The sequence below is a fragment of the Panthera tigris genome, chromosome F2 (genome assembly GCF_018350195.1).
Source record: "Panthera tigris isolate Pti1 chromosome F2, P.tigris_Pti1_mat1.1, whole genome shotgun sequence".
Taxonomy (NCBI): Eukaryota; Metazoa; Chordata; class Mammalia; order Carnivora; family Felidae; genus Panthera; species Panthera tigris.
The window spans coordinates 53,366,629-53,394,459 of record NC_056676.1 but is presented as its reverse complement, the minus strand read 5'-3'; the positions used below and the strand labels follow the sequence as shown (position 1 = coordinate 53,394,459).

At 36.7% G+C, this 27,831-nt stretch overlaps 1 long non-coding RNA gene across 1 annotated transcript in view; it reads right to left on the bottom strand.

Annotated features, from left to right (window-relative positions):
* The window catches only part of LOC122234919, a 195,575-nt gene that overhangs the window by 167,522 nt on the left and 222 nt on the right, over positions 1-27,831 (bottom strand). The window contains exon 2 of the long non-coding RNA XR_006212899.1: positions 27,364-27,488. This is a non-coding gene — a long non-coding RNA (uncharacterized LOC122234919). The remainder of the gene's footprint in view (positions 1-27,363; positions 27,489-27,831) is intronic.

The following is a 27,831-nucleotide window of genomic DNA, read 5'->3' as shown; positions in this document are numbered from 1 at the left end:
TTTTACTTAGCAAACTTAATGCTAATATATACTTTGATAACCTACTCTCAATGAATATAACTAAAGAATTATTCTGAACAATATTTTTACTTTGATTTTCAGAGTAAGATATGAATAAATTATCAAATTATTCAATTCTCAGCTAGAATCTTTTTTAGTATTTCTGCTAACTTCACTGATGTTCCCTATGAGACATAAAGGATTTTATTGACCAGATTTTGCAGATGGGACATCCTTAGGTTCTCTCTGTTTCTACATCTCTAGGATTGGGAAAGCATCTCAGTTTGCCCTAAAATTAAACTCTTTGACAATCACAGTTTGAGCTTTTCATTTAGCTAATTAGTACTTATTCTTCCAATTGCACTGTTGTCACCCATATGGGAAAGAAGCAGCAGATTGCCTGTCTATTCCTTTTGATTTTCCTGCTAAATTGTAAAACATGGTGTTTCCTTTCTGGTTTCTTGCCACTATTCTCTACAATCAAGAGCATTGAGTTGGAATAACTCAATCTCTTATGACAAAGTCTTGATGCACCTGCCTAGACATGTTTGGGCATGTAGGGCTCACCTGTATAAAACAATGTGTATGTCAATTAAAAATTTTAGGACAGTCAAAGCTAGCAAATTGTTGTCTAGAAATCACTGATGGCCAATGCCCTTTACATACATCCCTAGATATGGGTATATAAACATGAATTATAACAATAGATAAATAGTTTCACTTCATGATGTTCAGTGGTAAAGATGTCTATTTTGAAATATTAAACTGTTTTAGGTGATTTTTTGTTCATTGTTAGTAACAAATAAATTCTTATCTCAGCTAGACAGGTGTAGTTATTTATCTATTCATTGAAGTCCAGGTAGCAAAGAAAAGGCTCTCACAGATGGGATTTTGAAGAAAATGTAATAAAAGGACTGTCTACAAAGAGGTGGACAGAGATGAGAAAGCCAGGAAAGGGTATAGAGGCACTCATGTACTGCTGAAAAATGAAAGGCATTACTGTCTCTAAGCCTGAAGGCGCAAGGAGAGGAAACAGTACTTCTTGAGCCAGGTGAGAGAAGAAAGGGACATGTAGAGGGTAAACAAGATGGTGAGGAGAAATTCTCTGGCCTCTCTACTCCTGCCCTCCAATCATTTTCCAATCTTCGGCAGAGGTTGGATGGGGCAAGAAGACAGTGATTGTGGTACAGTGTGAGAATAAGCTTGCTAAATAAAAAAATCACTAATGGAGTGTAACCTGAGACAATTATAAAATTCCATTTGAATTCATTAGCCTTTTGTTGTTGTTATTCAGTCCAATTCTATGGCCCATTGTTGGAGATGAAGACAATGTAAATTTCAAGCACCTAGGACATAGTAAGCACTAAATAAATATCTGCTGAATGAACTAATGAGTGAGTGAATGGGAAATTTGATTGAATCATATATTTGGAATTTTTCAAATTTAGATTAATAAATGCCTTAGTTCTACTTTATAATAAGGTAATTTTAATATTTCCAAAACTATCCTTCATAAATTCATTCTTCTTCTTTTTATCCCTATTGCCCCATTTTAATCCTGAAGTTTATCAGTCCCTTTCTCTAAGCTCCCCGAGCTAGATAAACTTCTTATTTTCCATTATCAAACTGGAGTGCATAATTCAAATCATCCAAGTGATTTTAATAGAGGCTGGATAATTCAGCATCCCAAAGCAGGGTGATTAAATAGTATTAATAGAGTTTCATGATATCAAAATCAAGCATTGTACATTATGTTTTTTCTCTGTTTTGTTCCAATAAGGCATCAAATATCTTAAGTTAGAAAATGGCCCTGTTCAAGGTACAGATAGTCCTTTCCTATGCTGAAATATAGTTCAGTATAAGAGTGAGAGAGAATTTCAGTGCAGTGAGGATGAAAGAGACCTTACTGAATAGATATTTTTAATGTTTATTTATTTTTGAAAGAGAGAGAGAGCACAAACGGGGGAAGGGCAGAGACAGAGGGATACACAGAATCTGAAGCAGGCTCCAGGTGCTGAGCTGTCAGCACAAAGCCTGATATAGGGCTCAAACCCATGAACCCCGAGATCCTGCTCTGAACCAAAGTCCAACACTTAACCAACAGAGCTACCCAGGTGCCCCTACGTTTTAAGCTTCTTCTTAGGCTATCCTGCAAATGTCAGCATCTCATAATAATAATAACCATATGTTGATCATGAACATTGTAAGACCTTTTTAGTAAATGCTCACTGCTTGCCAGGAGGGACCTGGGGTGTTTTAAATAAGCTTTTTCTCCCCTACCATCCAAAAACCACAATTGTTGACCATTTTTAATGATAACAATAATCCCAATAAAAATAATCGTCATCATCTATTGGGTGCCTACTATGCTTAAGCTTCATTTGCATTCTCTAACTCAATTACCTAAGCAACTTTATGAGGTTGAAATGAGTATAGCATTTTACAGACCAGATAGAGAACCTTGCTCAGGGCCATGCAGGCAGAGTGGTAGAGTACGTAGTGACTACGTAGTAGAGCCTAGGTTGGAGCCCAATTGTCTGAGGCCAAAACCTTTGCTCTCAACCAATACATTGACAACTCTCTTTTGACTCCCATTTGAACTAATATATTTCTGGTTGAAATTAGAAAAGCTCATGTCTCTTCCTTGGCTCTGCAGGGTGCCAGATGCCTCTGAGAGCAGAAAGACAGAAATTTCATTCTTGCCATTTGTGGTATACAGGAGGGAGATTCGGATCACTTAATTGAGAGTGACTAAGATGAGAGAATAATCAGGAAAATGTACAGTAAGAAAAGTGAATATTTGAAGGAAAAACTATCATAGTTGACTAAAGGAGAGCGTATTGTCATTCACTCCAAGTTCTCCTGCCACTTGGAAATACTTTAACAATTGAGCCAGAGACATTCAACTTGACCCATCACCGCAGCCTCTGCACTAAAAGCATTAGTGACAATACCAGCTGGTCCAGATAGTCTTTCTTGACTGCTACTTCTTCCTAATCAGGGTGACACTGGACCCTAGATTTCCATATTAGCTTTTGGTTTCTAGACTGTTGGCTCATTTGGCCTTCCTTCTCTGGCGAGGTTCCTAACCCTTGACTATGCCTCATCTTCTCATGTCATCATGGGTAACAGGCTAGATGGAAGACACTCTCTTCTAAGTCTTGATCCACTCGTACACTTCCAACCAAGCCAATCCCCAGCATACCCACTCAGGGGGGGATAGTTAAGCCTAATTTTTTGAAAAGAAAAAGTTAAAAACTTCTATAGAATCAGACTATTTAAGTATGTCAATTCACACCTCCTTTCTTCAAACAATATTTAATGTGTTTTTTGGGTATTAAGTTCTGCAATAAGTACTTTAAGACCAAAATTTCTAGGTAGGGTTCTGTTTTTTTTATATATAAGAACAAGACTTTTGTAGAGTGCTTCATAGTAAAGAACTTTATTTTCAGTCAGTTAATTTTCATTGCTGCTTAAAAGTGATCTCTCATTATTTTTAATACAGGCAAAGTGAAGAGTGTCTCAAGACAATCTGCACACTCATTTCCGGAATTCTAGGATGTTAAAGCAAGTGAGATATTTATACCCTGAACCCAAAGAGAACTCAGAAAAAATAGAAAAACAGACATGGGACTTAAAGAGAGACAGCACAGTACAGTGGTTACACACACAGGCTGTAGAACCAAATCACTTATGCTCCAATCCCACCTGTAATACCTGTACTACCTGTATTTATCTGTAAAACAGGAATTATTATAAGTATAGCATCTAGTATATGGGGTTTTATGAATATTTAATGCTATGATCTTAAAACATGGGAAGGTCTTAGAACAGTCCTAGCTTAGGAAGTATGTGACAAATGACAGCTGTCATTGTAACCAGCAACAAGCTATGTGACTGTTATAAGTCACAGATTTCAGAAGCACCCTGTCTTTCTCCTTACCAGCATTGGACTTTGATCTAGAAGTCCCTTCTGTCTCAGATAATATATTCTTGCACTAGAAATAGGCTCCCTTGACTAAATGGCAATCACGTACATTTTAATATTTCTAGGTTCTAGTGTAAATCCTCCCCGCCCCTGCCAAACACACAATATGTCAAACTAAAGAAGGGGACAGTGAGAACAGAAATTTCTTCACTCTTATTATCCCCTATGCATGATTCAAATGTACAGCTGTTTGTCTGGTATCTGCAGTAACTCCCAAGAAACCTCATTCTGTCACTAGAGATACAGCCTTTTAGGATTTGCCTGCGCTGTTTGTCAAGCTTTGCAGCCTTCACTTCAATCTCTCAGCCAGAGTAGTTGTCTTCTAAAGAGAGGTCATTCTAAAGCCTAGCAGGTAATGTATTTTCCTCTCTTCTTTTGTACTCTTCTTATGGGCTCCCTTTCCCTTTGCGATTAGAAACAAGAATTATAGAGAGGATTCATTCAAACTCCATGCCCCTGTCGCCCCTCTTCTATCACTATAGTATTTGAGTTCAACATGGGAGGCAGACAAATGTTAATATCCTGACTCTGCCACTTAGCTGTATAATGCAAGGCAATTTTCTTGATACCTTTAAGCCTTGCTAAATAACAGCAATTGTGGGGATGAATTAAATGAGGTGATGTATTTAATTGCACACAGTAACCTTTCAATACTGGTATTAGTTATGGCTGCATTTTCCTCTAACATCTGACATATTCTTCCAAGTTCCCTCTCCGCAACCATGTCAATATTTTTATTCTTTAGCAGTCTGTTCTTTTCTCCCCTTCCCCCATCAAAGCAGATCCTCTCAGTGATCTATTCTGAATACTTTACTCACCACCTGCTCAGATTCTGCACCTAGCTCCTCTCATTAAAACACTTGGTTTGGTGATCTTCCGCATTCCTTTCAAAACACTTATTCCAATTCCTCTGCATCAGTATCTGCAGCACCACACAATATAAAGCAATTACCATTCCACTCTTCCTAATGTACAAGGGTAAAGTTTCAATAATTCCTCTCACTTTCTATAAAGGCCACTTTTCTTTTCTGAAACCCTAGAGCACTCTGGAGGAGAACTCCTAGAACCATTGGTGATAATGATATTGGGCAAGATTTAAAACTGGCTGCAAGTGCTTCGGACAGATGCTCCTGACATAGCCACTGTCCCCACGGTCACTCCAAAACCTGAGGGTTCAGAAGCTGAAGGATAGCTTCTGATACCAGTGCAGAGGGATAGGATCCACATGTATCCTCCAGATCAGGGGGCAAGTGCACAATAAAGTAATGTTTAAGGAGATGGGTTTTAGAATCAAACAGATACAAGGTCATATCCCAGCAACCCTACTTTCTACCTGTGTGGCCTTGAGCAAGTTCTTATAACATTTTTGACTTTTGTTTTATTAATTTAAAAACAGAAGGATTATTAAAACAGTATCCACTTTTTAAAAAGGTTCTCAGCATTAAGTGGCATAATGCATTTGAAAAGGCTTAATAACTTGCCTGGCATATTATTTTATTACCATAATCATAATTACTATAAAGACGGTATGCAGCTAAAGACATATGTATGTATGCCTACCATCTTTACAATAACTATGACAGAACTATGCCAGTCTCCCTCTCTCTCTCTCTCTCTCTATATATATATATATATATGTATATATATATGTGTGTATATATATTTTATATATGTATATACACACATATATATATACATATATACATATATATATGTATGTGTGTACATATATATACATATATATACACACATATATATACATATATATATATATACATATATATATATACACACACACGCGCACACACACACACACACACACACACAATATTCATCCATTCATCCAACTCTTTCTCTGATGCCATGGTACTTCCTTAAGCTGCTATTCTACCCTCCCTGGAATAATACCACAGCTTTTAACTAGTCATTATCCTGTTCCGCTCCTGCATCTCTCTACTCCATTATCTACAGAGACTTCAAAGGGTTTTTAAAAACATGTAGACTACATTATGTCATTTGTCTATTCAAAATGGCTTTTCATTGCATTTAGGAAAAACTCTAGTCTTTAACAACTCCACTCTGGCCCCTGTCTGCTTCTCCCTCTTCATGTCCTACCACTTCCCCCAACTCCCATTCAACTCAATTTCAGCCCCCTTAGTTTTCTTGCAGTTCTTCAGGTGCATGTATTTGTTCCTTACCCAAGGGTCTTTGCACTTACTATGCCTCTGCCTAGAGTGCTCTTCACCAAATTATTTGCCTATTGTCACATTCTATTTTTTCAGGTCTTAGCAATGCTTCCCCAAAGAGACCTTCTTCATCCCTCAATCTCCATTCCCCTTTTTTATTCTTCCATAGCCCTGTGAATTTTTCTTTAGAAAGTTCATGTTTATTTGCTCATCTATATTTATGTTTCTGATTCTCAGTTTAGTATCTGTCTCATGACCAGTATGTAAGCACAACAAACACAAGAATCATATCTATTTTGTTTTTTTTTCTTCATACCAGGTGTCTAACCCACAGACTTATGGTAGGTGCTTCATGATTGGAGAAACAGTGTTGAGTGAATTTGACAAATGCAGGAAGGAAACTCTTTCTACTCTTGCCTTAGCATATTTATCACCATCAGCAGCATCAGAAGAATCTTCACAAAAACAGTAGCTAAGACTTATTGAGTGGCTGCTGTGTGCCAGGCCCTGTTCTATGTATGTTCTCATATAATCCTCACTATCATCCTACCATACTTTACAGAGAAGGAAAAAGAAGAATACTCAAAGTCATGTACTGGAACCTAGAATCATGCCCATATCTGGTTGACTTAAAATCCATGACCTTGACGCAGGAGAGAGAACTGAGCAAGTTACAATTTATCCAGAGAAATGAATTAGTGCTTTTCTTTTTCTTAAAAAATCCTAATTAAAAAAAAAAAACTCCTCCAAAAGATACATTCCAGTGCGTACATTTCCAAATGACTAAGAAATCAGGCTTGAATCAAAATGGTGTTCTTTCAAATCTAACTGGAAATGAATAATATATTGCTTATGTCCTAAGCTCAGCAAATCTGTTCATGATGTTTGTATGTTTACAGTTTGTCACTAAGGTAAGAGAAAATGAGTAAGATTGCTTAGACATCAGTGAACCACTGCACTGATCCCGGAAGGGTCATTTCCCTGTCACTTTATGCAGTCACCTCATCGCCATAGTACCCTTTTTAACTAGTAAATAGAGTTAATTTTAGTTTATAAAGAAAAAATAAATGTTGAAATGTAACAGAATTTTATTTATGACTTCCCACAGCAGAGGTATTATATCACATTCAATGGTCATAGGTAATGTGCTTTAGTTATTTAATCATCCCAGAATTGAATGAAAGAACATTGATTTTAATAGATTTTTCTTCCATTTTCTATTCTTTTAAGAATAAAGTAAAAAAGACAGTTACAAAAGTTGTCATGTATGAATGTGATCACAGAGATATGGGGATTCTTAAAAATAACTCCAGGACTTTGTATTGACAATATTCAGACTAAAAAGAAAATCTCCTTTTCTGCTTCATCTTTTAAAATGCCGTATTGGGGCGCCTGAGTGGCGCAGTCGGTTAAGCGTCCGACTTCAGCCAGGTCACGATCTCGCGGTCTGTGAGTTCGAGCCCCGCATCAGGCTCTGGGCTGATGGCTCGGAGCCTGGAGCCTGTTTCCGACTCTGTGTCTCCCTCTCTCTCTGCCCCTCCCCCGTTCATGCTCTGTCTCTCTCTGTCCCAAAAATAAATAAAAAACGTTGAAAAAAAAATAAATAAAAATAAAAATAAAATGCCGTATTAGTTAGCCTAGGGTAACAGATAGCCAACTGCATACAATTTGAAAGTGACCCTGGGTAACAAGGTCACCAGGACTCAGAATTTTTTTTTTAAAGTCTTATTTCCATGTGGTTTCATGCGTTTGGGAGCATTAGAAATAACCTTCCAGCTTTATGTTTGTGGTATTGTACACATTTGCTCCCTTTCAACTTGACCCTCTACCTCTAACCAAGAAAAAAGTTCTTCATTATTTAGATGGGACTATTATGACATAATTCATTAGCTTGGAGTACAAATTGTGGTCACTGTATTAGTGGCTTGGGCTGCCATAACAAATTTAATTGGCTGGGTGGCTTAAATAACTGAAATTTATTTTCTCACAATCCTGAAGGCTAGAAGTCCAAGATTAAGATTCTAGCCAATCTGCTTCCTGGTGAGAGTTCCTTTCCTGACTTGCAGACAGCCACCTTCTTACCATGTTCTTGCATGGTGGAGAGACAGAGATAGAGAGAAAAAAGAGAGAGAGAGAGAGAGAGAGAGAGAGAGAGAAAGAGAATGACTAGGGTATGAGTATGGATCCTTCTGGTATCTTTTAAGGACACTAATTGTATCAGATCAGGGCCCAAGGCTTATGACCTTATTTAACCTTAATTACCTTCAAAAAGCTCCATCTTCTAATATAGTCACACTGTGAGTTAAAGCTACAACATAGAAATGTTGAGGAGAGGGGCACAAACATTCAGTCCATAACAGTCACATTTGTTTTATTTTTAAATTAATTAATCCAGTCTCCATGTAGTTAAATAAGCAGGAAGCTAAGAATCTTCTGAGACCACTTCCAGCCCTAAATTACTTAAGAACTTTTATGCCTTAATCCGTACAAAAAAGTCTATTCTGCTTAGGCATAGAAAACATAAAAATCAGATTGGTTTTCCAGTGGAGGCCAGGTTTTTGCCTATATTGCTTCTGTCTTTACCACAATGATGGATTGAATACTTGTCCTACAGAGCACTGTGCTTCAGTAATTCCCTAATTGGTCCCAGTTCTGAACAGGTCATAGTGGTGCCCATGATCGGGGTTCCAAAATGTCTGTTCAACTGTAGAGCATGGAACTGAACATAGCCTTTGCCATCAACACCTATGTCTAGATACTGAATCCGGGTCACCAGTCTAGGCTTCTCTTTCCCTCATGAGTTTCCTTTCAGGGTCTTAATTTCCTTTCCAGCCATAAAACATTAGTGAGAACATCTCCATCTATCTATCAGAGCAGTGCTTGAACTTTGAAAGAAAAGGGTCTTTGATCCTTATCCATATTTATTTACCTCTTCTGTAGCAACCAGGGCCACATATCCAGGGCTATTATTCAGAGGAACATCTTTTCTCAAGCCTAGAAACGTCTTGTAAGCCCATTCCCCTAGACAGTGAGTGTGTATGACCCTTATATTTGCAAAACTGGAAAAACCCATTAGAATGATTCTCTGAAGGAGGAATTGCACAGACAAGAAAGTGGTCAGAAGAGGCACATTTATTCATCACTCACTATCCTTATTTATCTATTTATCTACCAATCTTCTGAACAACCAAGAGGATCTTCCTTTGGATTCAACCAACTTTTGAAAAATATTTTGTAGAAGCAAGTCTCATGTGGTTGATGGTAACAATGGGGCTGAGCTCTCTGGCTTTCCCTTCAGAGAAGTACTTTTTACCCTGGTAGGATAAAAAAAGTATGTAGGTAGAGCTGTCAAAGGCAGCTATTAGCCTCTTCAGAGATTGCCTTAGCTAAAAAGAGCTGCTTCACCCAAAATCATATGCTTCTCAGAGGGACCTTCATCTAATGAGTGATAGAGGCAGGGATATAAAGGTCCAGCCATCATGACCCCAAAGGGATAACTCCAAAGAGCTATTTTAGCTCCTGAGCTTCTTGTGCAGTTGGCTGAGTATGTCACCCAGTCTACTTCACAGTGTGACTTCTCCCTCCACCCATTCCTGATTCCCCCCGCCCCTGCTTCCAATGAGGCTGATTTTGGCAAATAGTAGTAGTTACCTCCTGACATCCATTATACACATTGTACTAGATAATACAATCCCAAATTTTAGATGGAAATATTGCAGTTTAGATAAAAATTTATTTCCTAAATTCCCTTGCAAGTTGATATGGCCAAAGAACTGTGTTTTGGTCAAGAAAATGTAAGAAAAGTGCTTTTAAAGGAGTAGGTGTAAATTTTTTCACCTTTCCTTGATACTAATTGGGATGAAAACATGATGGCTGAAGATTGAGCAACTCGTTTGGACCATAGGGCAACATAGTAAGTATGGCAGGGGAACAAAATAAGGAGGCTGAGTATCTGATACTCGTAAAGCCACATCACCAGTCCAGACTGTCTGCTGCTAGATTCTTTTTAGATGAAAGCAAATAAACTTCCATATTTAAGCAACTTTTAGGGGAGCTGTTTTTTGGGGGGAGGGTGTTGTTTGTTTTACTTACAGCTGAATCTAAACTAAAATAATACACCAGAGAAGGGGAAAAGAGGGGAGAAGAAACCAAGCGTAGAAGTAGAGACAGTTCCTAGGATGAAAGTAAACAACCTTTCCAAGAAGAAATAAAACATGTTTCTCTGGCCTAGAGAGCAACCTGTTCAGATCAGAGCCTGAAAGTTGTTACCAGGAAAATACCTGGAACTGATAACTCATCTGACATGTTTTATGGTCAAGAAAATTGTACTGAGAGGCATTTTAAAGAGCTATCGGACAGGTGTAGAGAACTCGGGTGTTCAAAGAAAACTAAGTGAAAACAAACAAATAAAATAAGGGCTTTAGTAACTACAGGGATAATAAATTGTATAAGAAATCAGAAATATTATAGTATTTTATCTTGTTCAGCAATACTTATGTAGGCATAATGGCAAAAATGCTGAATATTCTTTTAATAGTCACACGAGACGACGTGAAGGGTAAGGAAGGAGAAGAGGAATTGTGGGTTATATGCTCATATACCATAATAGAAAATTTTTTTGATAAAGAAGAAAATGCATTGTATGCTTATTTTTAAAATTATGGTGGTAAATCTCTAGATAATAAGCTCACTGAGTTGAAAGCAGTTGTCTCTAGGGACCAGGACAAGGGGATAAAGTGAATGTCATAATTATGTATTTCAACACTATTTACTTGTGTTTTTGTCAATATTTCTTTGCATAAAATATTTTGATAAAAGCAAAATTTTATTTTCAAAAAATCAGGGAACAAATATGAAAAGGGGTAAGAGGAAGAGAGAGAATAGTGAGAAGATACAGCAAGAAAGACTGAAGCAAGTTGAAAGCCTGAGAGTTTATCCAAGTTTGCTTTCTTTTTTTTTTTAAGTTTATTTATTTATTTTGAAAGAGAGAGAAACAGAGAGTGAGAGCAAATGGGAAAAGGGCAGAGAGAAGGAGAGATAGAATCCCAAGGAGGCTCTGTGCTGTCAGGCAGAGCCCGATGCAGGACTCAAACTCACAAACCCACAAACAGCGAGATCATGACCTTAGCTGAGATCGAGAGTTGGACACTTAACTGACTGAGCCCCAGGTGCCCCAAACCAAGTTTGCTTTCTAAATCGATAAACTGTGACAAATACTCAACTATTTCTAACTTATTAAATGATATATATGTGACCAATATTCTCCTTTATTTAGCTATTCCCCGTCACTAATATAAACTATTTAGATTCAGTTCCTTCAAAAAAAATTTTTTTGCAAGCAGAGTATGTATGTATGTATGTATGTATGTATGTAAGAATGTGTTTGCTTATTTATCTATTTATTATTTTTGTTTAAACCCAAGTTAACATATGGTATAATAAAGATTTCAGGAATAGAATTTAGTGATTCATCACTTACATATAACACCCAGTGCTCATCCCAGCAAGTGACCTCCTTAATGCCCATCACCCATTTAGCCCATCCCTCCACCCAACACCCCACCAGCAACTCTCAGTTTATTTTCTGTATTTAAGAGTCTCTTATAGTTTGTCTCCCTCTGTTTTTATCTTATTTTTCCTTTTCTTCCCCTATGTTCATCTGGTTTGTTTCTTTAAATTTCACATGAGTTAAATCATATGATATTTGTCTTTCTCTGACTTATTTCACTTAGCATAATATACCCTACTTTCAACCACATTGCTGCAAATGGCAAGATTTCATTCTTTTGGATAGCTGAGTAATATTCCATTGCATATATACAAAGGTGTGTGTATATATATATATATATATATATATATATATATACACACACACACACACACAAACATACATACATACATACAACATGTATGTATGTATATATACATACATACATACATACATACCACATCTTCTTTATCCATTCATCAGTCAGTGGACATTTGACCTCTTTCCATATTTTGGCTCTTGTCAATAGTGCTGCTGTAAACATTGGGGTGCATGTGCCCCTTCAAATCAACATTTCTGTATCTTTTGGATAAATGCCTAGTAGTGCAATTGCTGGGTCGTAGGGTAGTTCTATTTTTAATTTTTTAAGGAAACTCCATACTGTTTTCCAGAGTGGCTACATTAGTTTTCATTTCCACCAGCAGTGCAAAAATGATTCCCCTTCCTCTACATCCTTGCCAACATCTGTTGTTGCCTGAGTTGTTAATTTTAGCCATTCTGACAGGTATGAGGTGGTATCTTTTTTGATTTGCATTTCCCTGATGATGAGTGATGTTGAGCATCTTTTCATGTGTCAAAATCCTTTTAAATTTGCTCCTCATCTCTAAAAAATGTTATTAAACAGAATTTTACCTGACCTCCCAACTGCTTTAAGTAGGTCTTGATTAGGGGCTCCATAATTAGAAGTGTTCTGGTTAATAGTGCTGTGTAACAAATTGCTCTAAAAAGTTAGCAGATAAAAACAACTATTCTATTTTGCTCACAATTTTGTGGTCAGAAATTCAGGAAGGCTCAGCTGGACATTTCTTGGAATCTCTTATATAGATGCTGTCAAATACTGGCTGAGCTACAGGTATATAAATGCTTAATGGGTCTGAATGTCCCAGACGGCTCACTCACAGGGAAGGCAGATGATGAAAGCCATTTACTAAATCCGCTGTCATGTCCACTGCATACCTCCATAGCCTTTTTGTATATTGGTCTCAGAGTAGGCAGACCTCTTACCTGGAAGCTCAGAGCTCCCAGTGTCACAGTAAACAAAGATGGTAGCTGCATAGCCATTTTTGACCTAGCATGAGTGGCCTACTCAGTGTCACTTCTGCTGCATTCAATTGGTAGTAACAAGACAGAACCCCATTCAGAATCAAGGAGACAGATCATAGATCCCACCACTTGGTCAAGTCAAAAAATTTGTCACTATTTGTCTTAAATAGCCACAAGAAGTATACATGCTGAGGTCAAGTTGTTGCAGCCCAAGCTGTTATTTTTGTAGTATTTTTGAGACATCCTATAAACAGGCTTTTTAAGTCCCTGTGCTTTTAAAAAGTTTACTAAAATTAGCCCCACCCTATTACATGTTTGAAATTGTTTTTACTCCTGAGTATTTTTTTTCTCCTTGACAAATATACCATATTAAACTTTTAACAAACAACATGATTTTCCCAAGTAGATGTTACAATGGAGAATTTCTAACCATCTCCTACTACATTATTAAAACATTTTCCCACATAATTGATCTTTATATGCCTCTCCTCCATATTTTCTTCCTTCCTTTCTTAGTCAATGTGCTTTGACTTTTTTTTGTTTCACACTCTGTTGGGCACTGAGGATACTGAGATGAATAAACCATATTCCTTGCTCTAAGGGAGGCCTGCAGTTTGGTGGGGGATATGGGAACTGAACTGACAAATATTGTAGTAATTGTGATTGCAGGGACATGTGCAGAGGATTATGAGAGCACTGAAGCAAGACTAAAGCTCCTCGACATCTAAGTTATTCAGGAGAGAACAGTAAAAATTCATACTCAATTTATTTTTTAAGAGTGAGAGAAAACAGATTTAAGGTCTGAGATACATGGCTATGACACCCACACATTTCTGGATGGATCATGTATTTTTCTAAATATAAACGATTTTACCTTTAAGATTTAAAAAATTATCCACATTTACACAAATGCCTGAAAGGATGCGTTAATTTGAAACCAACTTATCCCTTCTCCCAATGGTCAAACCATTGAAAGTCAAGCTTCTTTGGGGGAAGCAGAGATAGCAGAAAAACCCACTGAGATTGCCAGAAGTGCTAACCCACTCCAGTGACTGGATTCTCAAAGCTCAATTAAGAGAAACAGCAAGCACATCTGGTCATGAGATTTAAAATATTTATAAGGATAAAGGGCCTGTAACAATGTCTTTCACTTTTAATTCAGAGTTAGATGAAAGGAGAATTGCTTTGGAGTCTTTTACTTCATTATAATTTCGATGACAGAATGTACCAACTCTTTCTCTTTTGGTTTTGCTTGGGAATCACATGAATGCTTAAATTACGGATTATTTTAAGGTAGTTTCTTCCCATCTTTCCCCAAAGAGAAGTTGGAGTTTTCACTCTTGTTGAGAGAAGACAGAGGAAGAGGAACTTAGTTTATAGGAGGTCATCTATTTAATCATTCTACTTAATAGAATGTCAGGTGCCTGAGGTGATTCAATTGAGTAATTTGGTTAAGTTCCAGAGAGATTTAAAGGCATCTTGTGAGTAGGTAAATGAGCTGTAAGACTTTTAATACACAGGAACAACTGCTTGTAGACTAAAATGCTGGGGCTTCTCATTTTTTTTTTGAAAAAAATAAGGAAAATGTTCCTTCTACAAACTAGCCTGCACTACATTGGGAGAAACTTGAAAGTAAAGATATTGATCCTCTGTTTTTGAATTCCCAGAATCTAGCATAGTGCTTGACTAGAGTGTGTGTGCTCTACAAATTTCACCAATGTGTCAAGCAATAAATGTGATGTGCAGACAATAACATAATAAAAAAAAGTCACCAATTATAGCTAAACAAAGACTGAACAAATTAAGTTGTCCTGTACTTGAAATTTATAATTTCATTTTCTTGGGTATTATTTGAAGATAGCATCTGTTTTTATTATCTTAATCATAAATCTTGAAGAAATATATACGATACTCTTATCTGATAAGACTAAGAAACGTAAGACTTTGATAGATGCATAAACATAGAAATGAGGACTCTCTTGGATAAGAGAATTTGGTAATGAGTTACTTAAGTCTGCCCCTAATGTGAGAGGAAGACAGAGTAATACTATAACGATACACTAATTATTTCTAAGATATTTTTGATAGATGGATTCCTAGCTTAGCAAATGTGAACGTGACACTGATTCTGCAGCGACAGCCTTTCTCTCATTACATATTTCACAGTTCATTACAGTGTTTTTTCCCCCAATATTTACCCTTTATCTCTATTGCTACTTAAAGTTAATTTGTCTTGATTTTATAAAGGATGGGTTTTATCTTGAAGGTTGAGACATAAATTACATTCTAATTCCCATTAAGATCAAAGAAAGACAGAACTCTTACCATGTAAGAGCTCTGTCTCTGTCTCACAGAACTAACATTTCACATTGCTATTTGGTTTTCATTTCAGTCAAGCATCCATTCTAGTTAATTTTCACAACACCCCTTGCCAAATAACCAAATTCCCTTTTCCTAGGAACACTGAAATCAAAATGTTAATAAGGACTAGAGAATTAGCTTAGCTTGCTTACATATTTTACAAAATTAGAATATCATTTGTGGAAGTGCCATGTTCATGATATTTCACTATGAACTTGTTCTTTAATTCTTCTGTTGTTTATTTTCCTTTTCTTATTCTGAAACCCACTATCCATAAAAATACGATTGGATTGTCCTTTCTGGAACATTTCCTTCCTTCTGGTTAGGGTCGTGTGTGTGTGTGTGTGTGTGTGTGTGTGTGTGGTAATTTTTTTTTTTAACCAAAGGCATTTATTTATAGCTTTTTAAAATATATTGCTGTAGCAAAATAGAACTGTATGGAATGATAGATTTCAGGCTTAAGTTCTTCATTTATAAACTGATTTATACATTCATTTATAAATATGAACTGAGCCCTATGAGTTGAGGCCTGCTTACTATCTTTTGTTTTCTTATTTATAAATATTGCTTATATTTTATTCATACTGGAGAACTATGTTTCAGCAGGCTTTAGATTATATAGGGCTCTTAACCAAACACTTATTTTAGATCTACCATGACAAAGGCACTATGCTTAAACTGGAGAGTTGGAGAACTTAAACCTGGCACCTACCTCAAGAAGTCTAATGAGTTGGAAAAAGGTATGAAAATATGTCACGTTTGAATGCTTTCATAGGTATTAGAAAACGCAACTCAGGCTGGAGATCTGTTGACTCAAGTTACCAAGAAGCTCAAAACCAAGAGGAAACTTAGCAGTTTGACCTTGACTTTGATTCTGTTTCTTTGTGATTCTTTACCCTCTTCCCTCTTCCTGTGTGTCAGCTTCGTCCTCAGGCTAACTTATCTTGTGGTTCTGAGCAGAAACAGAGACTACATGCTTCTTCCATCCTCAATCATTGATCAAAATCTTGTACTTAACCTTGATTGGACTGTTTCTGAGCCAGTTTTGGCTATAGAAGTCCCGTGTTTGTTTAGGACTCATTCCCTAACCTTAGGACACAAGCCTAAGGGAATGTGATTAGATTTACCGATTTATGCCCTTGAGCAGACAGTAGAGTCAATTTCCCCAACCCAAAAAGCTACTACACAAAAAAGGAAGATGGCTACCTAAAAGGAAATCCAAATACTGCTATAAAATAGAATGGTGGGAAATTGATAGTGGTGAGGCAACCAATGAATTTGTGACTGGACCTAGATAACATCAGTTCTCTAACCATCTCCACTTTATGTTCAGACTCAGCATATGTAGCTTGATTGAAAAAAAAAATGTCCTAATTGTTCTACATCCCTAGCAATGTGACTTTATAGATCCTCACATTAAGAGGTAGAGTCTGCTTTCCTATCCCTTGTGTTAGGCTAGGCTGATGATTTGATTTAAAACATGTGTTGGAAATGACGACATGCCAGTGTTGAGCTTAGCCTCCAAGAGGCTTTGTGTGTTTCTACTCACTCTCTTGGAACCCTGCTGCTACCGTGTGAACTAGCCAGGTCTAGTTGGCTGGATGACCTGGAAGAACAGAGACAAACTATCCCCGGCTCAGGACATCCTAGACTAATGACCCAGCATTTGACCATAGATACAAGAGTGAGCCCAGTCAAGAACAGGAAGATTTGGTAGAGCAGTGAAAGCAAGGATTATACAGGACCGTAGTTGCTTAGTCATGATTCCAAAATCCAATAAACAAAATCAAAAAGATTTTTACTAATTTGTAGTAAATTCATTTTGCAGCAAAACCAAATGTGTGCTTAGGAAAGACTATTTACATTCTTTCTTTATCCAAACTGGTGTGGATATATATACTTTTCACTAAAAAAATATATTAATGTATTTGACCATAGGGTCCTGCCCCAGATCCCACTGGGGCTACAAAATATATTGTAGATGCAAAGTTTTAGCTTTTTAAACTACAAAAAAAAAAAAAAATCAAACCAAAATCAAAGCAAACAAAACACCTGACTCTTGAAATATACTGGACTCAAGAATTTGAGGACGCAAAAATCCATTTTACACAGAAAACTTTTTACCCAACCTTTCTTCTTTTTCCTCTTCCTATCCTACTCACAAAATCTTCCCTAATCTCCTTTCACTGTGTGTGATTTTTTTTCCTCCCTCCTCCTCAAAAGTCCCTCTCTTCCAGCCTCTCAGTGTCTGATTTCAGTCTCCTTCTCACTCTGGGATTTGCCTCCCCCACCTCTTTCCATATATAGCACTATTTAATCTTTCTCAGCTTCCCAGATTGCACTTTCATATATCACCCAGCTCAGCAAATTGAAAGACATTCCTTGACATTTGCCCTCTTTAGAAGGGAAGTGAAGGTTGGAAGTGAATGTTCTTCCCTGTCACACACAAACAGACAAAATAAAGATATATATTACTGGTGTTCTGATGAGTGTATAAGAGCTGGGTTAGACTGAGATACCCAGGAAGTAGTGGTCAATGCTATTCAGGGTAGGGAAGAATTTTATAGAGAAAGCCATGCTCCAGCAGAATTGACCTATACTGACAAGTTGAGGGAATGAAATTCAGAACCAGCTAGTTTAAGTAGAAAAGGCAGCTTTGGAAAAGGAATGCTAGGAGTACAGCTGGAAATATTCAGTGAATTGCAGATAGTTTATGAAGCTGAAGTGTATGCTGGGAGGTGAGGAAAAAGAGTTAGGCGAAGGCCAAGTCATGAACTTTGTCACAAAGAACCTTCTCTATAAAACGTGTAGGACTATCAGTGGGGCAGAAATCAGGAAAAATTTCTAAAATATGAAAAGCAGGTAAGACGTGCCTGAAGAAATATAAAGCTACTACAAGCTACCAAAACAAACAGAGCAGCAAATCCAACACAAAATTTCCACTGTAAAGATAAACACAATACAAATGGCCAAGTATCTGAGGGAAGACATCCCATTAAAGAGAGACAAAACTGAAGACCTTATGCCTATGAAATACTTAAAAGAGGAATCAAAAGTGATATTGATTATAAATTTGAAGATATGTATAATTAAAATCCCTGAAAAGTTAAGGTATGACATCACATTTATAAAATAAGAAATAGCACAAATGGTTACACAAAATAAAAAAATTAAAGGCCTGGGAAATGAAACACATAATCATTGAAATTTTAAAAATTAATAGATGGACTAAACATCAGGGGAACAGGTGAGAAACAAATTAATAGCTAAAATATAATAATATTCTAACATTTATTAGATCATTTACATGTCAAGCACTGTTCTAACTCCTTCGCAAACATTTTATTTAATTCTTCCTCACACTAGTCAAATAAGCAGTACTATTATGATTCTTTTAGGTACTATGTGCCAGATAATTGTAGCCACCCAAACAAGAGATGATGAGAGCCTACACTAAGAAGAACCAAGCACAGAGTTAGAAAACTGATACTGATACTAATAGCAACGATAAAACACTAAAGTCAACCATATACCATAAAGTTTACCAACAGAAGAGAACAAATAATGAAGCACAACCACCACCTGAGACGCTTATTAAAGTCAGGTCTCCAATAGTACTATAACAGAGTTGAACTATAAAGGGCCTTGAAAAATATGAACCAAATATGAAATAGTCTTATTTGATATTTCTGTAAAAAAAAATCATTCCTTTGTAGCAGTGTATCCCAAAGTTTATTTTACAAAACAATAGTTCTACAGGATGCTTTGTGTTTGTGAAAAATAAGAATCATAATCCTATAAGGTTGGGAAAACTAAAAACATGCCTTACTGTTAGAGAGTCAAATCATACATTGGCCATTTAAAGGGTCTCAGAAGTATTTCAATAATGAAACCTGTTGAATTTTTAAAGAGTTGAATCTCCTTTCCTCCTAGATATTTAATTATACCCCACGAAACTAATATCAGTTTAATATTATATATAAATTAATATTTAAAAACTAATATATGTATATTATATATTACTAATATATATGTATATATGTATATATTATATATATACATATATATGCATATATGTGTATATATATATACATATATATATAAACACATTGAGGCAAATAATAGGCTGGATCCATGTTTATACATTTATAGGAATCCAACTTGCTTATTCCTGTGACACATATTCAAAAGTATGAAATTCAGCTATAAAGTTATTATGCTTTTCAAACATACTTATTTTATAGGGAAAAAGAAAGTGAAAGTGAGGGAAGAAAATTCAAGTAGAAGGGTAACTTAGTTTAAGTATTGAAATAATATCACTCAAAAGATTAGCAATAATAAAAAATATGATATGAAAAATCTAAAATAAAACCTTTATCTCCTTAATAGTAAAGGAAAGCAAAACAAAACACAGTAACTGCTGCAACCATTATCTACATAGGTAGAGATGACCAGATGCTTTCTGTCCACTTTCTGAGCTCCTTTTTGCTGCTGCATTTAAGGACAGAAGGCTAACTGTTGTGCCAAATAGATTCAGAACCTCACTGCCACAGTAGAAGTTTATTTTATGCTCATGTCTGAGTCTGATATGGATCAAGTAGCTCTCCTCTATGCTGTGATTCAGCAGTCGAGGCTGCTTTCATATTGTGGCTTCAAGGTCATTTTAACATCATACAGAGAGCAGACAGCATGAAGAGTAAAATGGACAGAAACATCAGACCCTTAACTATTTTATCCTGGAAGTTAACACACATCATTTCCACACACATTCCATTCAACACAACTGGACATGTGGCTCTACAGAGATGCAGGGGGGTGTATCCACACTTCTGGTTATGTGTCTTCTTGATGAATTGGACCTTTTATCATTATTTCTCTTATCCCTTGTAACATTCATTGTCCTGAAGCCCACTTTAATATAGCCACCTCAGCCTCCTTCTAATTAATGTTTGCATGATATAGCTTTACCTTGTAACTTACTTATATCTTTATATCTCACTGTCATTATCTCTTGCTTGGATAATTATTATAAACTATTTGATCACACTAGTCTAGCTTTTCTTCAATCTATCCCCCAAAATGATCTTTTTAAAATTCAAATATGATCTTATTATTCTCCTACTTAAAAGCCACCATTGGAATTTTGCTGTTTTTAGAATTAAGTCCACACACCTTATTCTTACTTGCCAGTCCCAAAGTGACCTTTCCTCTACTGACATTTCCAACATCGTTATTTGACATTTTTCCCCCTCACACTTTCTATTGTATACATACTGAATTTTCTTGAACTGCAGTAATTCACTTCTGATTTGTCACCCACTGTTCATCAGGCTGCCTCATTCTTCAAAGCTAATTTTTTTCTATATATGTCTCGTCTAGATAGTACATCATCTGGGAGTCGACTTTGACCTGCCAATTCTGAATTAGGTACTCTTCTGGTATATTCCTACTATACCACCTATTCCTCTGTCAGAACACTGATGAAATGGCATCATACTTGTCTGTTAAATTGGCACATCTCCCACCAGATTGTAAACTCCTTGAAAGTTGGGATGTATCCATTCAGTGCACTGCTCTACATCTGGCACTTAGCATAGAACTTTTGACATTCAATTAATACTTGAGTGAATGGCTGAACTACTGAATGTTATTAATGAATTGAACAAAGAACTTCAGTGTAGTGATGGAACTATAAACTGGATCGTATCTCTGGAGAGGGATGTGATAAAGGACACAGAGAGAGTTGAAGGGAATTGAAACAGTTTTTGAATAAATAACAAAAAAGATCATGGTAGTATGGTATCAGGGGTCCTGTAATATCATATACTTGCCCACTCTCCACACGTAACAATATGCTAGGTGAGGGGTGCCTGCGTGGCTCACCCAGTTGAGCGACCGACTTCGGTTCAGGTCATGATCTCCCAGTTTGAGTTTGAGCCCCACATCGGGCTCTGTGCTGACAACTCAGAGCCTGGAGCCTGCTTCTGATTCTGTGTCTTCCTCTCTCTCTGCCCCTCCCCCACTCATAAATAAATGACTCTGACTCAGAGTCTCTCTCTCTGACTCAGAAATAAATAATCATTAAAAAAAAATATGCCAAGTGAAACCAAGCTAAAGGAAACCATCTTCAAGTTCTTCTTAAGATAGGAGAATAAATCCTTAGACTGGTATAAATTCTTAATGCAAAGATTCAAATCAGGTACTTGAAACCTGAATCCTCTCCAAAGGCATCTTTATCTTTTTATTGTGATCTCCTACACAGAGAACAATGCATGAAATAAAGAGTTACCTCCAATAATTTAGCTCAAAAAGAATACTTGTGTAAACATATGTGGGTCAGGAATAGAATAGTGCTATGTCCCAGAAGCCTCTCACTTTGCCTTCTCCAAATCACTATTCCCTCCATCCCTTGCAAAGATAGCCTTTATATGGACATTTATGGTAACCACATTCTTACTTTTCTCCACTGTTTCACCAAAATATTCCGGTATAGTGTTGCCTCTTTTACTAACTTAATATAAATGGAATTATACAACTATAATTAGTATTTTTTAGTAGCTAGCCTCTTTTCTTCATTCCTGCTATTGTTTTAGAAAATATTAATATTTATTAATTTTACCCTGAATGTGCACATGATTTGGTGCACAGACAGTTTACCATTTTTCATTTAAAAAGAAAATAATGACCAGGTGGTTTCCAACACCCCAATTTTTACTCCTGGGACAATGTAATGAAAGCCAAGTCACATGTCCTATGTGTACAAACTTCAAAGTCTGTATCACAAGTGAGGATGAGAAAAACTGATATTACCTGCTTATATACAGGAGCAAGAGAAAACTGCCTTCTCTTCTCCTCCCAGGAGAGAGAGAAAAGTTTATTCCTTAGACACAAGAATTCCTGATTGGAACTTGACCGTGTAACTTTTATATTTTTTACCCTCACTTCTGTATTTTTCATTCTTTTGTCTCTTTGTGATTTGTTTGAGATGTTTTATTTTATTTTATAAGTTTATTTATTTATTTTGAGAGAGAGAGAGAGAGAGAGAATGTGTGCGTGTGCATGCTCACGTGCTTGCACAAGTTGGCGAGAAGCAGAGAGAGAGAGGGAGAGAGAGAGAATCCTAAGAACTGTGAGATCCATCTCAGAACCATGAGATCATGACATGAGCCAAAGTCAAGAGGTGGACACTTACCTGACTGAGCCACCCAGGTGCCCTGAGATGTTGATCTATCTCCAATTCACTAATTTCTCTTCACTGTGTCTAATCTCTTATTTCATCTTTTGAGTTCTTAATTTTTTTTTTTTTAATTTATTTTTGGGACAGAGAGAGACAGAGCATGAACGGGGGCGGGGCAGAGAGACAGGGAGACACAGAATCGGAAACAGGCTCCAGGCTCCGAGCCATCAGCCCAGAGCCCGACGCGGGGCTCGAACTCAGGGACCGCGAGATCGTGACCTGGCTGAAGTCGGACGCTTAACCGACTGCGCCACCCAGGCGCCCCGTGAGTTCTTAATTTTGATTATGTTTTGTTTTTTCATTTCCAGATCTCTGACAAAATTCTAAATTTTGTCTATTTCATTAAGCGCAGTAAATATAGCTATTTAAAGTTCTCCAATATCCAAGGACTCCCATTGGTCTTTTCTATTGCTTTATGTTTCTGTTTGTTTTCATGAATGTAATATAATCTTCTGATGTGCTTGGCTTTTTGTTTTGCTTTTTATCTTAAAATTATAGATTCTTGGAAAGTTGCAAAGGTATTACAGAAAGATCTTGTATATCCTTCAGTTTCCCGCAATGGTTACATTTTGTGTAACTATATGGAATATCAAACCAAAAAACTATCAGTTTACCATATGTGATAACCACATGTAACCACAGATTCATATAACCACAACCATGATCAAGATACAGAACTATTCCATCACCATGAATATCTCTCTCAAGCTATCCCTTAGAGTTATAGTCACACCCACTCCCTCACCCTCCATCATCCTTAATCCATGAGAAAAACTAATTTGTTTTCTATCTCTATAATTTTGTCATTTTGAAAATGTGTTTTATATATACATATAAAATTATATAGTATGTGACATTTAGAAATTGGCTTTTTTCATGGTTATTTTTCACTATGAGTCAGTGTATTAGCAAAATTGTAGAATTGGTCTGAGAGGACGCTGTAGTTTTTTCTTTTTTCTTTTTTTTCAGAGAATTCTTCTGCCAAGTAACTGGTGTCCTAACACTTTGAAATAACCTTGGTTCAATTTTAGGGATTGACATCTTAAGAGACTGAAGTGTGCTTCCTGTGAGGGCCTATCTTCTGGTTCACACTGCTAGCGATTTCAACCCAGAGTTTAGAATGGACACCATTTTACCAGCGTCAGTTGTAATTCACTACAATTTCTTCCTTTGGCAGACTCAGGACTCCAACCCCTACTCTCCTTAGGTTCTTAGCCTCTCTGCTTTCCCCTCTGTGAATATCTAACATCCTCAAGTAAAAGGAAGCTCGAAGCTTCTGACTTGCCTCTCTGAGCCTCTCTCCTTCTGAAGATTCTGGCCCAGTAATTATTCTCTATCTTCTTAAATTTGCATGACTTTAAGCACATGATTTTTATACACTTTGTTTAGATTTTCTAATAATCCTCAGTAGTGGGTGGATCTAAGTCATCTAGTTTCCTTATTACTGGAAATAGATGTTTCCTGTAGTTATGTTTCCTTTGACCTACACAGGTTTAAATGTTTTAAATTTAAATTAAAATATGTTTAATTTTTGTTTTTTTTAATTTTGTTTTATTTTATTCGAGGAGGGGGAGAGGTGCAGAGGGAGAGACAGAAAATCTTAAGCAGGCTCTGTGCTCAGCATGGAGCTGGACGTGGGGGCTTGATCCCACAACCTGAGATTATGACGAGCAGAAATCAAGAGTTGATGTGCAACTGACTGAGCTACCCAGGTGCCCCAATATTTTTAATTTTTGAATACAAACTGGATTATCTGACTTTTATTGCTATCTGACTTTTATTTTATTTACCTGACAAAAATCAGGTAAAGCAGTCAGTGGATACTGATCCCTTTAGGAAAAACACTTGCTCTCAATTTGGCTGAAGTCTTCCCTGATCCTAATTGTCTCTCTCTGATACTTTATTAATTTAAATAGCATGCCTGCCTGGCCACTGTAAGCATTTTTATTTAAAGGAAACTTTCAAATTTAATATGACTTTTTTTGTTCCTAGAACTTAGTTAGTAAATGAGATCATTACTCTAAATTTTGGTCATTTGTAAGTCTTTTCTTCCATCATTCAGAAGTCCCCAGTTTGGTGCACAAAGTAAGTCATATTCCTGTGCTGCTGTCATTAAATGACTGAGCCTCTACATAGCCAATTCTAAAAATGCCTTTTTTACCTCTTTACAGCCTAGCATCTTCTGATAACTCTGAACCTACTAAGGGTATTTATTTACAATCTGTCCTTATTATCATTGCTGAAGAGAGAAGACTGGAAAGCATCCTCAGTCATCATTATAAGAGACTGATTGTAACAGAACAAGTCCCTTCACTACCCTTGATTCACTTGGTAGATTTACTTCTCAGAATCCGTTTTTTAACTGATTAACTTAGTGAATCATAAATCCTCCTCTAAGATTCACAGAATATAAGCAAACAAAAAATGTGGTATGTTAAAAATTATGTAAGATCAAAATCGTTATTTAGACCTTAATATCACCACTTTACCAGTGTCAATTATTTTGTAAGCATATATTGAGGAACCATGTTGCTCACATATTTTGCTGTTTCATGCCCATGTGTAGCTTCAAAATTATAGAAAGCTCTCAAAGAGCTTAAATTTTATCTGGGAAGACATACTACATAGCAAGCAATATAAAATATACATGAAATAATTCTATATATGTAAAATGACTGTATAAAAGGAAATGTATTATGTCACGAGAATGCCAATTAGAAGAGTAATAAGAAATTGGGGATGTTGAACAAGAAAGGCTCTTGAATCTTGAAAAAGGTTCTCAGGTCAGATTTTGAGGAATGTTTTAGATATGGACTTACAGGAGAGAGAGGTGAAGTTATTCCAGCAAGTGGTATTTTTGGCAGAGGTTTTCTTTCCAGGAGCTCAGTCAGTCTACATTTACTCTTTTTCTGCAGAATTTTGAATGAGATTTTGTAGTATATGGCAAAGAGATGATGTTTTTTTTTAACACCCAATAATATGTAGACAGTCAAATGTACTATGTATAGAAATAGGGCATGAGAGAGAATCATGTGGATAGATAATCCTCTCCAGCATCAGTTCTTTTTCCCTCCCTCTATTCAATAGAAATACCGCACTTTCTGAAGGAGGTAATAAGACATTTAATACACGAATACTGACCTTAAGGTGCTTACATTGCTGTTAGAGGGCTAGTTACCAAAGTGAGAAGTTGAACAATATGTAGTAGCTATCTAGACATACAAAAAATGTCACAAGGCAGTGGCTGATAAATTAAAAAAAAAAAAAATCAGGGCTGACAAGTCTTAGTAAAGCTCATAGGAGGCAGAATCTTTGGCGGGCTGGTTTGGAGGAAAAGGGATTCATAAAAGTGATGTAACTTTTATATCTATGGTAGGGAAACTATAGAGGTCCTCTAATCCAACTGGATGAATGTCTTCCATGACATCACTAATAAATGGTTCTTCCTTCATCCTCTCCAGTAATACAGAATTCAGTTTCATGAGACATCCTATTTCAAGTTCCTGGAAAGAATGTTATTCCTTATAATCAGCCCCAAATCAACCCTCTTGTTAAATGTGATAGTGCTACCCAAAACTTCTCAGTCCCTGTGTCTGCCATCCTCAGGTGCTCCATTGTATTATAGACGTGCTGGCTTATTTGTTCCCTTGGCCTTTCTAGCTGTTTTGCAGGGCCTGAAGGAGCCACAGCCCCAGAACTATGGCCCTGAGAAACCTTTTATGTTTATCCCAGTGCAGTAAATACTATCACCTCTTATGTATGCTGTGCTGTGAAGCATTGCTCAGTATAGTGTGGTGGTGAAGAGATCCGGGTCCTGGAATCAGACAGACCCAAGTCAGAATCTTGGCTCTGTCAGTTATTAGTTCTGAAATCTTGGGACAGAGACTCCACTTTTCACTTCTCGGTTTCTACACTGCAAAATAGGTACAATAATATATGTTCCCTTATAGAGCTGGTGTAGGAATTAAAGATGAGAACACATTAGGGATAATAAGTACTACTATTATTAAATTATTTAAAGCTAGTTTTTGTGTCCTCTAAGTCTCTTCTGACTAAATATCCCAAGTTCCTTCAGTGTCTGCCTGTCCAATGTGAGTTTAAGTTTCTTCCACTTCTCATTTGCTGTCTTCTTGAGATCCTATGGTGCCTTTGTGTTCCCTTTTAAATGTAAAGTACTAAAAACAGTATGTATCCCTGCAGGTGTGGTTTGAGGAGATAGTCCTCAAAGGGTGGAAAGAATAGGGGATTGAAAGAAGGATATTCTCACTGGAAAAAAGTGTAATAAGCAACGGAGAAGAAACCACAAATACACATGGCATGCTTATCAACAAATGGGCCTAACCGGCTAAAAGGGAGTCATGGGGAAAAAAGATCTTAAAGTGGCTGGATTGTGAAGTCCCTGGAACTATGATACTATGGATTCTATCACTATAAAGGAAAACCAACAAAACTGTCATTATAGGAGATTTACTTCTCACTTGAAAGCAAGCAACCACAGTTTATGTGAGCTACTCACAAGTAGCAAAAAGTTACATTACAGCCCTTCTTTTGCTTCCCTTAGATGAAAACAATCAATAACCCTACAATAGTCCCAAAGGTGACTCCGAAAACTTGAGAGATGATCCACAAACCACACATTCCTTTTGGCTGTTGGCTGCTGCAATCTACTATGGTTACAAAGGTGGGTGATCCAAAGAAGTTACTCTGCTCTATCCTGGAAGTCATAACTCAGTAGCTTCACCTACAGATTTCCTTTATTCCCAACCCTTTCTTTTCTTACCTTCTGGTCTTTCTTCCATTCATTCAATTTGCATAATGCTTAGAACCTTTTGGAGTTCATGCCCCACCTCTGCTGAGTACAACTTCGAACAAATTACTCAGCTTCTTGTAATTCAGTTTCCTCTCCTGTAAAAATGATAATTTTTTTGTAGGACTATAAAAATTAATTGTGAATATTAAATAAGTTAATATATCTGAAATAATCACAAGAGAACATGGCAGTAATAAGTGTTATTTATGTTAATTTCTGCTACTTTGGGTCATTACTATTCATAATTCAACAGATATCAGACACTTGGCTAGGCACAGAGGATGCATAGGCAAAAAGAACAATCCCTTACCCTCAATGGTCATATTTCTCCTGATTTTGTGGGCAAGGCAATGACTTTGGAAATACATTGCTGAATAAAATTTATTAGGTACCATTTATTGTCTTTGTAATCTTGGATGAAACAATTCCTCTGAGCCT